Below are 5,725 nucleotides of genomic sequence, written 5' to 3'. Positions count from 1 at the left end.
TGTGGAATATTCCTTTACACTGTGTGGGTATATGCCACTGTGATTGGGTTAATATAGAAGCTGACTGGCCAATAGCTGGACAGGTAGAGGTTAGGTGGGACAGGCAGACAAAAAGAGTTCGGAGAAGGAGAGAAGGAGGATCTCAGAATCATTAGGAGACACGGAGAGAAGGAGATGAACTTGTTGTACTGGGAAAAGGTACCGAGACGTGGCAGAGCGTAGATAAGAGATATGGGTTAATTAAGTTATGAGGTAGTTAGTGACAAACTAAGCGGTCGACCAAGCATTTATAATTAATAAGTCTCCGTGTGGTTATTTGGGAACTATCTGGTGGGACAGAAAAGTCCCCCTACATATGGTACCCACCATCAGGCAACATAGACTCACATAAGACCCGAGAAAGCTTTAAAAAAAAAAAAAAAAGAGGTCCCAAACACATAAAAACAGTGTCAAATGCATCTTCTTGATAACTACTTTTTCTCGATGCTAGCAGTGAACAGAGACTCAGCTCCTTTAAGAGGTGGCGTCCTGGCTTGGTGCTAGTGGCTAACACGAGTGTGGCTCTTTTAAGAGGCCCTGCTACTGAACACTTAAATGCGGTTTATGAACAGGGGGTGGCAGTGTGGGCCCAATAACTCCCCAGAGCTGAAGTGGAAAACATGGCTCCTGCCGATAACTCTGCCATGAAGCTAGGCTCTCAGGGAACCAAGGAGAGAGGAGCCAATGCTGTTTGCCAGCACATTTGCTGGAGACTAACATAGCAATTTAAGATTCATCTCATGCCAGGTGGTGGTGGCAGTACACACTTTTAATCCCAGCACTTGGGAGGCAGAGACAGGCACTCTGTGAATCGGAGGCTAGCCTGGTCTACAGAGTGAGTTCCGGGATAACCAGAACTGTTATATAGAGAAACCTTGTCCCAGAAAACCAAAAACAACCCCACAAAGATTTGTCTCGTGCAACTGAAGAACAATACAGATGCTCAGTAAAGACAGATCCAGAGGAAAGAAGCCTCTAAAAGGGTTACAGTGTGTTTAAAAATATGCATATGCTGGGGTAGTAGACACTCTTGGCTCTTACATACTGTTTGAGTCTGGGGTCTCCTTCGGCATTTCCTCGGACCCTTCTGCCCTCTGCTTGCCTTGGCCCATGCATGGCAAGAGCCCAGAAGACCTCCATACTCCTTGGCTTTACAACTCTGTCTTTCTCAGAATCCTTCCCAATCATGACTATTTTTTGGAGACAGTCTTGCTATGCAGCCCTGGCTGACAGAGTCTACTTGCTGTGTAGACCAGTCTGCCTTTGAAATAAAAAAATAAAAATTTAGACAATTTTGTGTATGAGTTATTTTTTTCTGTCTGCGTGGTTGTGTCCTGTGCTTGCTGGTGCCACAGAGTTTAGAAGAGGTTGTCGGAGCCCCTGACACTGGAGTTGCCGATGGCTGTGAGCTCAGGTCCTTCCTGAGAGCAGCCAGCTCAGCTAACCCTCTAGACCCCTGCTCTTTTGACTATCTCTTGTCTCTTTTTAAATCTACTGAACTAGAGTAAAGACCAATACCCAAAATTCTTTGGTCAAATTAAGTAAGCTTTGTCTTACATTAGAGAAGGCTAGCTCCCTAGAGCGGGGTCTGAGAAAATGGTGTTGAACATAGGAAAAAATGGGGCTTATCTATATAAGGGATATCTATATATCCCTCCCAAATGCCAAGGCTAGGGGATTTCCAAGAGTTTTTGTTATGTAGGAACTTGGCAGAATATTTCAAAAATGATTTGGCTGAACATCATATCAGGGTAGAAGTTAGGGTATAGAGTGTGGAACGTATCAGATTCCAGAAAATAGGTCAAGGTGGGGTCAAATGCAAATTTTACAGAAAACAGGAATGAATTTATTTTGACCTTGTAATAAGACAGCTTTTCATCTTGAGACTGGTCTTAAACCAGGCTGGTCCGTCACTCTGTCTCCTGAGTGCTGGGATTACAGGCAAAGGCCACCACACTAGACCCCATCTTCTCTGCTCCAGAGACCATGCTGCTGAGGAAAGGGTCTGGCTGCCCACAGCGAGAGCATGCCATAGATCGGCTGGACCTTCCTGGCTGTCTGGAAGGGCAAGATTTCCTTCTGCCTTTGCCATCTCTCAGAGGGCATATGCTTGTTCACCAAGCAAATTGCTCATTCTCCTCCTCTTCTGTGGGGAGATTTTCCTGGTCAGGAGGAGATCTGGAGTCACCAGTGCTCCACCTACCCACCACCATACTTGTCTGCTTCAGACACAGACACACTGGCTTCGTGTTAATCTCCGAAACAGGAAGCATGCTCTTGACTCAGGACCTGGCATTCCTGACTCCTTCCTTATATTATACTTCATCTTGCTTCCACCTAATGTCACTTCCTCCTTGACCTGGCCTCGTTCTCAACCGCAGCTCTCACCTAGCTCTGCATTTGCTTCTAAGCACAAAGCACTGTCTCTATTGTTGGTGTTCTGAGTCACGTGGGTCAACTGCAGAAAGAGAGACGTTGTTGGATGTATTAATGTTGCTCAGCAGCAGGGTGGAACAGTCTCCGATGGACTGAACCACAGATCGCTGCGAAAAATCATATATATTGATTGTTATACAAAAGTTTTTGTTGTTATTTTTTGTCATTGTTGTTTGTTTGTTTGTTTGTTTGTTTTGAGACAGGGTTTCTCTGTATTGCTTTGGCTGTCCTGGAACTCTGTCTGTAGACCAGGCTGGCCCCGAACTCACAGAGAGCAGCCTGCCTCTGCCCCCCCACCCAAGTACTGGGATTAAAGATGTGCGCCACCACTGCCGGGCCACAAAAGTTGTTTTTAAAGCAAAACGAGTTCCTCCAAACAAGGTCCCTGATCTCGCCTGTGTGTTTTGTGAAGTGCAAACTTCACACCTCTGCAACATCGGTGCTTATCGGACGCTGTTTGCAGTACTCAATAATGCAAGATGCTCCAGCTGTGCCAGGACGGTCTTGTGACCTACGTCATGCAAAGGTCGTCCAGCTCCTTTAGAAGGAGAGCTCTGTGGATTCCAGAAAACAATCGCTGATCAGATGCAGGTTTCCTCCGGGTTTCTGTGAACCTAAACTTAGTCCTAGGGCTTTGGGGTTGAAGCCAGATGCAAGAAGGGCTTTGCTACTTTTCTGCTACACTGTATGGCTGATTGACTTCTCCAGCCGGGAAGTAATCTTGATCAGGAAGGACCAGATAGGGTGTTGGCAGCACCCTTGGGACCTGCTGATGGGGAATTAATTTTCTCTCTAGCCAGCTCTCAGCACGAAGGTGCCTCCGGAGAAGCAGTAGTCACTACTGAACATTGTCTCTTCTCTTCCACCACTCTCTGGGATGGCGGAGATCTGGGCCAGATGTAGCCAGGACTGAGTCCTGATTGACCCTCATCCTCTGGCTGCTGTGGATGTTCCATGTTATGGCACAGGCCTTGTTGCCATGATGGGAACACGGGGCTGGAATATCGTTCTGTACTTGGGCGGAGCTCATTAGACACCCCTCCTGATTGGCTCGAGAGGCCCTGTACATTTCCTGTTGTATATTTACCCACCAATTATAGCATTGTATACTTCTCTCAATAGACATGGGATCAACTCACAGACAAAATAGCTAAACTTTTTTTTGTGTGTGTGGTTTTGTTGTTTTATTTTGCATTTATTTATTTACTTTTGGGGTTTTGAGACAGACTCTCTCTTGGAACAACCCTGACTGGCCTGGAATTCACTATATAGACCAGGCTGGCTTGGATTTACTGAGATCCACCTGCTTCTGCCTCCCGAGTCTATAGTGGTGTGAGACACTATGCCTTGTTTTGTTTTTGTTTTAAGATTTATTTATGGGGCTGGAGAGATGGCTTACTAGTTAAGAGCACTTGTTCTCGAAGAAAACCAGAGTTTGACTCCTAGCACCCATATTACTGCTCCAACTGGCCATGACTCCAATTCCAGGGGACATTCTCTTCTGACCTTTAAGGGTACTAAGTCTGGTGATGCTCAGACAGACATGCAACAAAACATTCATAAAAAAAAATTCATAAATAAAATAAAATAAATGAATCTTTGCATCTTTTTGTTTTTACACTTTTTCTTTTTGCAATTATAATAAATTTACATCCTTGAAGTAACTGAGTTGAGAAGACCCACCCTGAATGTGGGTTCCACTATTCTGTGGGTTGGGCTCAGGACTGAATGAAGAGTTAGCGGAGCACTGCCCTGCATCAACTCGGCCATCCATCTCTGCTCTTGGCTGTGACAGTAACACGACCAGTTGCTTCAAGGTTCTGCCACCTTGACCCTGCTGGAATGACACCCTTCCTCACTTCAACTGCTTTGGTTGGGGTGTTCTGTTACAGAAACAGAAAAGCAACTCAGACAGTCTCAAAGGTAGAGTAAACAGTGTCCCCTTGACACTTGGAGGAGAGCCCTGTCCCAGAATGCCTTACCTCACAAGACCTTAGATACCTTAAAGCTGGAGCTACTGGTTGTGAAGAGATACAAGGGGGCCAGACATTTAAGTCTCTGTCCTAAAATGGTTGGGCTTAGAAATTTTCTACTTCATTCTAATGGAAATATAATGTGCATCACACCGAAATGGTAGGTTAAATGTCTGAGTCAGGATCTCATGGGTCTCAGGCAGCCCAGCCTGGCCGCCTCAATCTCACTCTGTAGATTGTGAACTTTTTAATCATTCTGCTTCTACCTTGCCAGTGCTGAGCTACAGGTGTGGCCTCCACACTCAGTTTATTTGGTGTGGAGGCTGGGGGGCTTTGTGAGATCTCACTAAGCACTTCACCTACCGAGCCCCAGCCCCGGCCCCTTAAATGCATTCAGATCTGGTATTTTCAGCTTGCTCTGTGGCAGAGTACTTAGCTAGCATGCTCAAGGTCCTGATATCACGTGCTCGATATCAAGCCTTGCAGAAAAGAAGAGAAGGAAGGTTGGCCATGGTGGCACACGCAGCCACCAATGAGGCTGTGCCCTGTCTGTCGTCAACCTGAACACTGGAGATGAGAATGGCCCTGTGCGAACTCGTTCTCTTTGCCACGCCATGGAGGTTCAGCCTCTTTCAGCCTTTGAACTATTCAGCCTGGTGGAAGACTGATGTGGCCAGACTTGGTGACTCCCATTGCCCTCTCTGACCCTAGGGTCACTCTGCAGGTAACATTGGTGGCTGAGGGTTAGGGCAATATCATGATCAACGGTCCTCCTAGGTACATTTTGCATGGCCAGTTCATACAGCGTACCATAAAGCAGTCCAGGCAAGGGCAGTTTCTTGCCCAAATGGCTAGACTTGTCACACTGAAGGCAAATTCCATAACAAGTTTCTTCAATGCCCAGCCACCTCTCTGAAGTAATTGGTACTGCCAGAAGCAGACATGTCTTACCGTTGAGAAAAGTCTAAGTTCTTAAAATATTTTAAATGCCATATTCTGTATGTTGAAAATTATCTAACTGAAATATACCTCTGTATATCTAGGAAACCTAACTAACATGACTAAAAGTTTGGTTATTATGGATGACTATTAATCTGTATTTCTTTTTTTTTAAATATTTATTTATTTATTATGTATACAATTTCTGTATGTATGCCTGCAGGCCAGAAGCGGGCACCAGACCTCATTACACATGGTTGTGAGCCACCATGTGGTTGCTGGGAATTGAACTCAGGACCTTTGGAAGAGCAGGCAATGCTCTTAACCACTGAGCCATC

The sequence above is a fragment of the Microtus ochrogaster genome, chromosome 7 (genome assembly GCF_000317375.1).
Source record: "Microtus ochrogaster isolate Prairie Vole_2 chromosome 7, MicOch1.0, whole genome shotgun sequence".
Lineage (NCBI taxonomy): Eukaryota > Metazoa > Chordata > Mammalia > Rodentia > Cricetidae > Microtus > Microtus ochrogaster.
The sequence above is the reverse complement of the archived record's forward strand: the minus strand, read 5'-3'. Positions refer to the sequence as shown.